Raw genomic sequence first — 12283 nt, 5'->3', positions numbered from 1 at the left:
ACGACTGAAGCGACTTAGCCAGCAGCAGCAGCAGCACCTCGGGTAAAATATCAAATTGGACACAGAGAATGACAAATTGCCAGCTTATAACAGATGCCACGTGAAGCTATCCGGGTGGATATGTGACAAACTATGTAGGACAATATTCTTGGATAAATGTTATCCAAGACAACTGACCAGAGACATCACAAATACCTGGAATGTTTGCTAATACACAAATTCCTGGGCTCCATCCCAAGCCTACTAAGTCAAAATCCCTGGGCATAAGCCCAGGAACCCATGTTTCACCCATTCACTCATTCATTCGTTCCATAAATGTGTCCTGAAAGACCATTCTAGGCACAAGGAATACAGCAGTTACAAAATAAACAAGACCCCTGTACTTACAGGTTTGAGGTTTTGGCTATGGCCAGACTATAGACAAGAAAACAAACGAGATAACTAAGATAGTGGTAAGTGCTATGGAGCAAATAAAACAGAACTGTAATGAAGGAATAGTAAGAACAGGGAAATGAGGCACAAGTTAAGTCACAGCAGCTGGCAGTGGTGAGATCATGAAGGCTTTTGTAAGTCACATTCCTAAATTCTCCAAGAGATGCTTATGGCATTAGGTTTAAGAATCAGAGGTAAAGAGAGAGAATACAATAGTAACCTTAAGGAAAATGCATATTTAAGGGATAAGCAGGGGACAAAGGGCCAGGAATGCAAGTGGAAAAGAAAGTAGTATCACTAAAACATTTTAAGAAAGAGAAGGGTCAAAAGTGACAAATGCTCCAGAAAACTTGAAATAAAGATGAAAAGAAATCCATTAAATTAACAAGGCCCACCATATTCTTCCCACTGATGTTGACGGCTGCTGGGAGCAGCCCCACCAATGGTTTAGAAACACTAAGTGGCCACTCGCCTTCTACACAGTTATAGCACATTGCTTCCTGCAAGTTATCAGCTGGTCACTGTCCTAGATCTTTCTCCCTTTTCCCACAGAATCACAAAGGAGACAACATAATTTGCTGAGCATAGGAAGAAAACTATATTTCAAATATATCACTTATTAAGTGTGAGCTGTCACTGCCTTGATTACTTTCCTCCTTGTTCTGTTACAAAGCTTACAGAAGTCTGAACCACTCTTCTCCAAGGCACAAAGAACGCCCATAGTGTTGCCCATGTGTCAAAAACTGACAAAAGTCCTGGCAACTGGCACATGCAACAAAAAAAAACTGCCCTCACAAAAATATGAACTGCATCCTTGGAAAATCTACCTTTTAATATGAATGTTGACCACTTTAAGGTTTGATGAGCTTTTAGGAAAAAGAAAATGCTTTACAGATATGAAATATGGTTTTGATCATTATTAATAATAAACACTGCAACACAAATGTTATCAACATGAAACACACAAAAAACATCACATAAGGTAGATAATGAATCAAGTGGCAAAGGAAACAAGTTAATAATTAAAAGTTTACCTCTATGCTGTACACTAGACGAGAATTATATAAAAGACTAGCAGTGGGAGCAAAATTACCTCCAAAATGGCCATCATCAAAAAAATCTAAAAATAATAAAACACACACACACACAAGGAAAATTTTTAAAGAAAGAAAGAAAGAAATCTACAAACAATAAATGCTGGAAATGGTGTGGAGAAAAGAAAACCCTCCTAAACTGTTGGTGGAAACGTAAATTGGTACAGCCACAACAGAGAACAGTATGGAGGTTCCTTAAAAGGCTAAAAAGGGGGACTTTCCTGATGGTCCAGGTTAAGAATCTGCCTGCCAGTGCAGGGGACACAGGTTTGAGCACTGGTCCAAGAAGTTCCCACGTGCCTCGGCAGAGTAGTGCGCCATAGCTACTGAGCCTATGTGGTCCAGCTACTGAAGCCCGCATGCCTAGAGCCTGTGCTCCACAACAAGAGAAGCCGCCGCAATGAGAAGCCCATGCGTCGCAACTAGAGAGTAGTTCCCATTCTCCCCAACTAGAGAAAGTCCGCACACAGCACTGAAGACCTAGCACAACAATAAATAAATATTTTTAAAAACCACAAAAGACAGAAATAACATGTGAACCAGCAATCCCACTACTATGCATATACCCTGAGAAAACCATCATAACCATAATTCAAAAAGACACATGTACCCCAATGTTCACTGCAGCACTCTTTACAATAGCCAGAACATGGAAGCAACCTCAATATCCATTGACAGATGAATGGACAAAGATGTGGTACATATATACACTGAACTATTAGCCATAAAAAAGTAATAAAACTAGGTCATCTGCAGTGATGTGGGTGGACCAAGAGTCTGTCATATAGAGTAAAGTAAGTCAGAAAGAAAAAAACAAGTATCATATATTAATCCATATGTATGGAATCTAGAAAGATGGTACAGATGAGTTTGTTTGCAAGGCAGGATTAAAGACACAGACACAGAGAACAGACCGTGGACACATGGGGAAGAAGCTGAGGATTAAGACAAACAGCAATGCAGGACTGACATATATACATTGTACGTAATGTATATAATGTACGTATGTATATGTAATAATCTACATAATGTATAATGTATACACACACATTAATGTGTATAAAATAACTAGTGGGAAGTTGCAGTGTAACAAGGGAGACCAGCTTGGTCCTCTGTGATGACCTACATTGGTGGAAGGAAGGGGTGGGATGGGAGAGAAAGAGGTTCAAGAGGGAGGGGATGTATGTATACAAATAGCTAATTCATTTTGTTGTACAGCAGAAACTGACATAACATTGTAAAGCAATTATATTTCCCCACACACACACAAAAAGATACATACATCCCAACATTCACTGCAGCACTACTTATAATAGCCAGGACATGGAAGTAGCCTAAATGTCCATCAACAAAGGAATGGATAAAGAAGATGTGAAACATATATACAGTGGAATATTATTCAGTCATGAAAAGGAATGAAATAGTGCATTTGCAGCAACATGAACAGAATTAAGAGATCATCATGCTGAATGGAGTTAAGTCAAACAGAAAAACAAATACCATATATTAATGCTTTTATATGGAATCTAGAAAAATGGTACAGATGAACTCATTTGCAAAGCAGAAATACAGACGTAGAGAAAAAACTTATGGATATCAAAGGGGAAGGGGGTGGACGGGATGAACTGGGAGATTGGGATTGACATATATATACTACTACATATAAAACAGAAAACTAATGAGAACCTATTGTATAGCACAGGGAACTCTATTCAGAGCTCTGTGGTGACCTAAACAGGAAGGAAATCTAAAAAGGGTGGGATTTACATATAAATATACGTGTGTTTGCATAACTGATTAACTTCGCTGTAGAGCAGAAACACATTGCAAAGCAAATATATTCCAATAAAAATTAACTTAAAGAAATTACCTTCAGGGCTTCCCTGGTGGTTCAGTGTTAGAATCCACCTGCCAAGGAGAGACACGGTTTGATCCCTGGTACGGGAAGGGATGCTGCAGAGCAACTAAGCCCAGGAACCACAACTACTGAAGTCCGCACGCCCTAGAGACTGAGAAGTCATGGAAATGAGAAGCCTGCGAACCACAACAAAGAGCAGACCCCACTGGCTGTAGCTAGACAAAAGCCCACACAGCAATGAAGACCCAGCACAGCCAAAAACAGACAAATAAATACTATCAAAAAACATTACCTCCGAAAGATCAAGTGAGAACTTGACTGGTCTTCAAGTCACTTTTTTCTCTTTCTTTTCCCACTGCCTCACAGATGCACAATCAACAAATACCAATTAGAAATAAACTAAGTTATTTTATTAAAGTTTTTGCACAGCAAAGGAAATCATAAACAAAATGGCAACCCTCAGAATGAAAGAAAGTATTTGCAAATGAAGCAACAGACAAGGGATTAAGCTCCAAATATATACAAGCAGCTCATGAAGCCCAATTTAAAAAAAAAAAACCCAATCAAAAAATGGGTGGAAGATCTAAATAGATATTTCTCCAAATAAGACATACAGAGGGCCAGTAGGCACATGAAAATATCCTCAACATTTGCCTTACTACAGAAAGGCAATCAAAACTACAATGAAGTATCACCTCATACTGGTCAAAAGGCCATTATCAAAAAATCTACAAATAATAAACGCTAGAGAGGGTATAGAGAAAAGAAAATGCTCCCACACTGTTGGAGGGAATGTAAATTGGCACAGCCACTATGGAGAACAGTATTATTTGTTTGTTGTTTAGTCACTAAGTCATGTCCAACTCTGCAACTCCATGGACTGTAGTGTGCCAGGTTCCTCTGTCCATGGGGTTTCCCAGGCAAGAATACTGGAGTCAGTTGCCATTTCCTTCTCCAGGGGATCTTCCCAACCCAGGGATCAAACGTGCATCTCCTGCACTGGCAGGCCAATTCTTTACCACTGAGCCCCAGAAGCGGATTCTTCTCCAGGGAAGCCCCAGGGAACAGTATGGAGGTTCCTTAAAAAAGTAAAAAAAGAACCACCACATGATCCAGCAGTCCCACTCCTAGGTATAAACCAGGAGAACACCATAATTCAAAAAGATACCTGCATCCCAATGTTCAGAGCAGCACTATTTACAATAGCCAGGACATGGAAGCAACCTAAACGTCCATAAACAGAGGAACAAAGAAGACGTGATACATATATATGTGTGTATATATGTGTAGCCCAACCAGGTTCCTCCGTCCATGGGATTTTCCAGGCAAGAATACTGGAGTGGGTTGTCATTTGCTTCTCTAGGAGATCTTCTCGACCCAGGGATTGAACCCAGGTCTCCCGCGTTGTAGGCACCAGGAAGATCCATTATATTATTCAGCCTCAAAAAGGAACGAAATAGCATTTGCAGCAACAAGGATGGACCTAGAGATCATCATACTGAATGAACTAAGTCAGACAGAGAAAGACAAATATTATATGATATTGCTTATATGTAGAATTTTTTAAAAATGGTACAAATGAACTTATCTACAAAACAGAAATAAAGTCATGAAAATAGAAAACAAACTTACAGTTACCAAAGGGGTAGGGGTGACGAATAACTGGGAAACTGGGATTGACATATTCACATTACTATATATAAAATAGATAACTAATAAGAATCTGGGCCTCCCAGGTGGCTCATTAGTAAAAGAATCCACCTGCTAATGCAGGAGATACAGGTTAGATCCTTGGGTGGTAAAGATGCCCTGGAGAAGGAAATATCAACCTACTCCAGTATTCTTGCCTGGGAAATTCCAAGGACAAAAGAGCCTGGCAGGCTACAGTCCATGGGTCACCAAAGAGTTGGACATGACTTAGCAACCACACAACAACACAACAGTAAGAACCTACTGTACAGAACAGGGAATCAATACTCTGAAATCTGGGTTTCAGAGTATTTCAGGGGTGGGATGAACTGGGAGATGGGGATCCGCATATACACACTATTGATACTATGTATAAAATAGACAACTAATGAGAAACTACTAGATAGCACAGGGAACTCTACTCAATGCTCTGTGGTGACCTAAATGGGAAGGAAATCTAAAAAAGAGGAGATATATGTGTATGTATAGCTGATTCCATAGTTCATCAGGCACTCTATCTATCAGATCTAGGCCCTTAAATCTATTTCTCACTTCCACTGTATAATCATAAGGGATTTGATTTAGGTCATACCTGAATGGTCTAGCGGTTTTCCCTACTTTCTTCAATTTGAGTCTGAATTCATGGGGTTGCGAAGAGTCGGACACGACTGAGCGACTGAACTGAACTGATAGCTGATTCAGGCTTCCCAGGTGGCGCTAATGGTAAATAGCGGTAACTAGCAGCAGCAGCAGCAGCAGCAGCAGTCTGCCGTTAATGCAGGAGATGCAAGAAACACAGTTTCAACCCCTGGGTTGGGAAGAGCCCCTGGAGGACAACATGGCAACCCGCTCCAGCATTCTTACCTGGAGAATCGCATGGACAGAGAAACCTGACAGGCTATAATAGTCCACAGAGTTGCAGAAAGTCTGACACGACTGAAGTGACTTGGCACACGTGCACACATAGCTGATTCACTTTGCTATACAGCAGAAACTAGCACAACACTGCAAAGCAACTATACCTTAATAAAAATTAATTAAAGGGCACCCTGGTAGCTCAGTGATAAAAAATATGCCTGTCAATGCAGGAGACACGGGTTCGATCCCTGATCGAGGACAATCCCACATGCCTGCCACAGAGGAACTAAGCCCATGTGCCACAATTACTGAGCCTATCCTCCAGAACACAGGCTCACAAACAAAAATTTACTGAGCCATGTGCTGCAACTACTGAAGCCCACCCCCCTAGAGCCCCTGCTCAGCAACAAGAGAAGCCACCGCAATGAGAAGTGTGAGCACCACAACTAGAGAGTAGCCCCCATTTGCTACAACCAGAGAAAAGCCTGCACAGCAATGAAGATCCAGCACAGCCAAAAATAAATAAATAAACTGTAATTAATTAATAACTCTGTAATGAGCTATATGGGGAAAATCCTAAAAGAGTGGATATATGTACAACTGATTTGCTCTGCTATATAGCAGAAACAAACACAACATTGTAACTCAACTATACTCCAATAAAAATTAATTTAAAAAAGAAAAAAGAAATTGAACTGTTTCTTTTTTAACTTATAGAGCTTCATTTTTTTATTTTTTTGGCCACGCCACGAGGCTTGCGGGATCTTAGTTTCTCCACCAGGGATTGAACGCAGCCCCTCAGCAGCGAAAGCACAGAGTCCTAATCGCTGGACTGATTATTTTAAACCCTGCTGATTACCTCATTTATCTTTACACTTCTAGCTCTACAGGATAAGGACTCAAGCTGAGATATTTTGGGACCTCAAAGTAATCGTATGGGTATAAAACTACAGTTTTTACTCGCCTGCAAAAGAGTCTCAGTCTTCAATGAAAACAAACACAAGCTGCAAAACAAAACTAACGCCTTTAGTGCGCTGGCCTAAGCCAGGGAAGAGACCTTACAAGAACACTGGAACAACTGGCTCCATTTTGTCCCCCCAAGAAAATACCCAGAAAGGTCTAAAAATTATCTCCTAGCAGTTAAAGAGACTGCAAAGATTTTTTTTGTCCCTTGTGGTATACAAATTAAGGAGGGATAGAATAAAGTGTCTTTTAAAAATTACCATAAGTGTTTTGACTACGGGAGACATGACTGCCTGAGCCTTAGGGTGTTTGTTTTTTTCTTTACCTTTTCTCCTTATCCTCTCTCATCTCCAGGCTGGGGTTCCCAATTTGATTAGTTCTTTTTTAAAACATTCCAGGAAACTTATTGTCAAAACTAGAAAGCTGACAGGACTTCTGTGATGGTCCAATGGTTAAGAATCCGCCTAGCAATGCAGGGGATATAGGTTTCGATCCCTGATCAGGAGCACGAAGATCCCAGATGCTGGAGCAACTAAGCCTGCTCACCGCAACTGGAGTCTGAGTGCCACAGTGAAAAATCCCGCATGATGCATCTAAGACCCGATGAAGCCAAATTAACTAATTAATTAATTAAAAAAACAAAAACTAGAAAGCAGAAACGGTCTTCCCAGTATAGCATCAAACAACTGGATTGAACAACTCACAACAGATCTTGCAGAAAAGCAAAAAGTGGGTGGATTTACAAAACATCCCCAAATCTTTCCTTTCATACAGCCCAAGTAAAAATGATCGAAGCACTGCAGATTACTGTAATTAGGGCTTTCAACACCTATTTTAAGAGTTGGAGAAAACACACACATGCTAAGGAAATCTAAGGGAACTCACAAAGGAATTAAAACAGATCAAGGTTAAGAAATCTTTCCTATCTATATCTGTTTTCAGAAATAAACTCAAATTTAAGAAGGAACAGACAGAATAACTTCATCAGAGAGATGCAACAAGTGCTACTTTACCAAAGTGGCAACCATAGAAAGAACAAAAGGTAACCAGAAAAGACAATGAAGTGGAATGTTTTCTACAGAGGGTGAAAGGATACAGCAGGAGGAAAATACTAAAGCCACTGTGTATGAAGACGGTCTCTAAAATTAGACCCACCAACTGTATTCATGCACACGTATTCAAGCCATGAGTCCAGTTATTTTCCCTACTTGTAAGTTGGCAGCACATTTCACAGAGGGACAGTTACAGTCCTTTATCCCATCTCACTAGTAGACACAGAAGGAAAAATAAAATAAAAACAACACCCATCTGCACACACACAGAATTTCATAAAATTCTCTCCTCTGTACTTCCCGGAGCCATGTAATGAAAACGCAGCACTTTTATCCCTTCCTCAAAACTTGCTTTCTCCTAAAAGCTTTCCTCGAGTTCATGAAGAGACCTGGCACAGGAACAAGCAATACCTCATTCAGAAACCATTACCTATACTAAAACATCAGTACTCAGTACAGTATTTATCTCTTAAGAGGTGAGAATGTAAGATGTTTGAGTATCTCTAGGTACTGAGACAGACTTCCTAGAAACTTTGTGAAAGGACTTTAAAAGGAACAAATGTGGTAGAAGTTTTTATCAATGTGCCAAAATTTTACCAGAAAGTATTCACAAAACAAGAATATACCTCTCTACATTAATAATAACAGCATCAGACCCAATCCAATATACACATGGTCCCCAATTCTCCCATACTCTCACCCCCAACTCAAACCTTTCTCTCATAGGATTGGAAGCTTTCAATGTCCTGATAAAAATTTAAATAAAAACAGCTTTGCAACCAGCATTCAAAGTGTTAAAAGCACTCTCTCACCCCTTTCACCTTCCTAAGCTGAAAAACAGTAGCCAGGGCTGCCCCCAGAGAGAAATCTCATCCAGGCCACTTTAGCCAGAAGGTCAATGAAGATAACAAATACACCAATCAAGAAATAAGAAAGGAAAAAATAAATGACAGAAAATCCACAGAACTCAGGGGGCCTGCTCCTTTATCCTCAGACTTTAGTTGCTAAAAATGACCCCAAAAATGGGTTTGTGGAAAGATGGATCAGATGTTCCCCACAATCAAACACTCCACCATTGTTAGAGAAGGGTTTTCTTACAAGTTTTCAAGCTCAACTGTCTCCACACTAATGGGGGGGTGGGGGTGGGGTGGAAATCTAACCCATACAGCCCAGACTATAATAGTAACATCTTCAGTCTACTGAAAAATTCAGTGGAACCAGCCTACTTAGTTCTGAGGCCAAAGAGGTAAGGATGGTGATATTTGTCTCTTCGAGGATGTGAACCAATCTCCAGGAAGAGCCTGAAACAGTAAAAATTCTGACCACATGAGATCTGAGATAATCTTCCTCTAAGACACCACACTCCATCCTCTCTGCTTTCAAAGTGCTTTCACTCAAAAACCTGAAAACACAAGACTTCTGTCAAAACAGAAACGTGGCAAGAACTGACAGAAAAAAAAATCTCAAGTTCTTCCAATAAATAGCTTATAAAAGCCTAGTGGAAATCCATGTCTCTCATTTATGACAATGAGAGCGTTCAAGAATAAAACTACTCTACCTAGTTAGTCAATAAATTTGTTGAGCACCTGCTGCAGGTCAAGGGCTATGCTAAGAGCTGAGGATACAGCAACTGATAAAGATTATCTAAACCTCATGAAGCTTATTTTCTAAAGGGTGAGACTAAACATATGTTATCTGTTGATGAGTAAGGAGGAAATTAAAGCAAAGTGGGATAGAAAGTTATGTAACTATGTGGAGGAAGGGCTTTGCAATTTAGACGTCTAGGAAATGTCACTGTTAGAGTGACTTTTGAGTAAAGACCTAAAGGAGGTGAGGATACAGGGTTATGCAGCTTTATAAGAAAAAGGTGATCCAGGAAGGCTCACCAGCACAGCTGCTGAGGCAGATGTGCCTAAGTGCTCAAGCAACAGTGAGGAGACCAGTGCCTTTGCTGCTGCGCGGAAGGGGGCAGCAGGTAAGGCTGCTACAGATCTTGGACTTTAAAGACGACTGTAAAGTCTCTGGGTTTTATTCTGATACAGGAAGGAAGCCATCTCTTCAGACTCCTTTCGATTAAAAAAAAATCAGGCATCCTATTCTTACATGCCCAAGTTTTTAAAATTTTGTTTTAAAACTGAAAATCTATAGTGTAAATCATACAGTGGACACTTAACTGGAATTTAACCACTGAAAAATAACACTGTAAAATATTATTAACTGTTAGTGAAAATTAGTAATACAACTTTTGCTGAGAGTTCATCAGACCCTCAAGAAAGGTTCTCCGTTCTCTCAGCCCTGTGGAGAAACGCAAAGGGAAGGAAAAATACAACTAAAAGTGAACTGAATTGACTACCACTTTCTACCACTATTTAAGCCATTTTAGTCTTGATGCCCCAGACTCCTCAGGGCGGGGAGATAAGAGAAATAAAACGAGGGGGGAAAAAAAGCATTAAGAAGAAAGAGGAGCACAAGCAACTGAGTCAAATGTCAATCTGACTATCCAAAAATACAGTTTTTTTAAAAAAAGCTAGGTATTTGTGCAAGTTCTTAAGTGGAACCTGTCACCTCCCTCCACCAGTCACCATGTTGCATACCAACAACACAGGGCTCAAGCTTCCCAATGTTAGTTAAGTCTATTTGGAAAAAATAACATAGGACATCCATCCAACTGAGAGCTGAATTTAAATTTTTCCACACCGGTCTCTGGTTTAATGAACCTCTGGGACTGTTATTCGGTCATTTTTCATCATTATCCAAGAACAATTCATTTTGAATGAATAAATACTCTGTGGAGTTACTAGGCTAATGGTCACAAATGTTGCAATTTGGGCTCCAGAGATAATCAAAACCGAGAAGAGTTTTCAAAGCCTCAAGAGTTAGCTGCAAAAGAAGCGTAGGCCCAACTTTTAAGCTCCAGAAACATCTCCTTGTATGTTCCAAATCAAATTTCTGTCCCTCTAATAAACTCGGGCACCACCAAGATCTGAAACACTCCAACATCTTTCCCTCCCATTTTTCCAAGGCTCGAAGAAAAACGGAGATCCAAGAAACACACAGGACTAGTCACCCTGGAGCACAAGGGCGCAAGTTTTTAGGTCCCACCGCACAGGCCACAGGTGGCCCCGGTCCCCCCAGCCCCCGCCCCGAGCCCCTCGCTTCTCGCCTGCGCTCCCGGCACACACCCGGGGCGTCTCTGGCCTCCGAGCCGTCCTTCACCGGAGGCTCGGGTCGACCCACCGCCCGTGGGTCCGGGCAGCGCCAGCGCGGGGAACCCAGGCCAGGGGGCCTCCGCCCAGCCACCCACCCGCCCACGCGGCCGCCACGCCCCCTCCCCACAGGCCGCCCGCGTCGCCCGCCCCCTCGGCCCGGAGGTGGCCTCACCTCACGCGGGCCGTAGCGGGGAGGGCGCCAGCGTCTCCGCCCGCCGCCCGGGCCCACGGCCGCTCGGCTGCGGCTCGGCCCCGACGGCCGGCGGCGGCGCGCTTCTGGGGGCGGGCTCTTCTCAGCGGGGGTTTCCCCAGGACCCAGGGCGGGGGAGCAGGGGGGACTGGGGCGGGGGAGGGGAAAGGGGCTTGGGAAGGAAGGGGGAGAGGGGGAGAAAAGGGGGAAACCAAACCCGGAAAGGGAGAAAAGGGGGGAGGGGGAAAATCAGAAGGGGAAGAAAGGCCCAGAGTCCGCCCCCCGCTGCGGCCTGCGCCCTACGTCACCACGTCCGGCGTAGTCGTCACCGCGTCCTGCGCCCGGCGCTTCTGTGCTTCCTGTGTGCCTGTCTCCACGCCTGCAGACCCCCCCTGCGTGTTCACCCACCTACCCCGTGCGTTCACTCACGCTCTCAACTCTGTCGCTTCCGCTCCGTTACCTAGGCCTTCAGCCGCCAATCCAGATCCACTGCGCCCTTAGTTCACCCGAAACAGATCAAGCCTGTCAGAGTTACCCTTGATTTAAACATGATACTAATAACTGAAATTTTTAAGTTTACAGAGTACTTTCAAAATAGCCTTTCACCTAGGACTGTAACTCCTGCTCCCAAAACAGGATATATGGAGTACATACTTGTAGTATAAATGGATAAAGATCAGGTAGTAGGTAAATGTCCATTTTTTCTTTGATGTAAAAATTTAGCTCGACATAAAGTAGGTTTCAAATGGGTATATCTTTCCCTTTCACTTCTCTTCTTTTCATAGCTGTTTGTAAGGCCTCCTCAGACAACCATTCGGAAGAATAGCAAGGAGAGATAAGAAAGCCTTCCTCAGCAATCAGTGCAAAGAAATAGAGGAAAACAATGAATGGGAAAGTCTAGAGATCTCTTCAAGAAAATTAGAGATACCAAGGGAACA

The 12283-nt window shown here is 42.2% G+C and overlaps 1 protein-coding gene across 23 annotated transcripts in view; it reads right to left on the bottom strand.

Moving 5' to 3' along the window:
• R3HDM2 (R3H domain containing 2) overlaps nucleotides 1-11651 on the bottom strand; it is a 170251-nt gene extending 158600 nt beyond the window's left edge. For 21 of the 23 annotated variants that reach the window (XM_060412913.1, XM_060412918.1, XM_060412912.1 and 18 more), the window contains exon 1: nucleotides 11328-11651. The gene's annotated coding sequence lies outside the window, so the exon portion shown is untranslated. Of the gene's footprint in view, nucleotides 1-3396; nucleotides 3435-11327 lie in introns of all 23 variants that reach the window. The other 2 variants (XM_060412906.1, XM_060412911.1) reach the window with 1 other exon arrangement.
• Between the last annotated feature and the right edge of the window lie 632 nt (nucleotides 11652-12283).

The sequence above is a fragment of the Ovis aries genome, chromosome 3 (genome assembly GCF_016772045.2).
Source record: "Ovis aries strain OAR_USU_Benz2616 breed Rambouillet chromosome 3, ARS-UI_Ramb_v3.0, whole genome shotgun sequence".
NCBI classification, from domain to species: domain Eukaryota; kingdom Metazoa; phylum Chordata; class Mammalia; order Artiodactyla; family Bovidae; genus Ovis; species Ovis aries.
The sequence above is the reverse complement of the archived record's forward strand: the minus strand, read 5'-3'. Positions and strand labels throughout refer to the sequence as shown.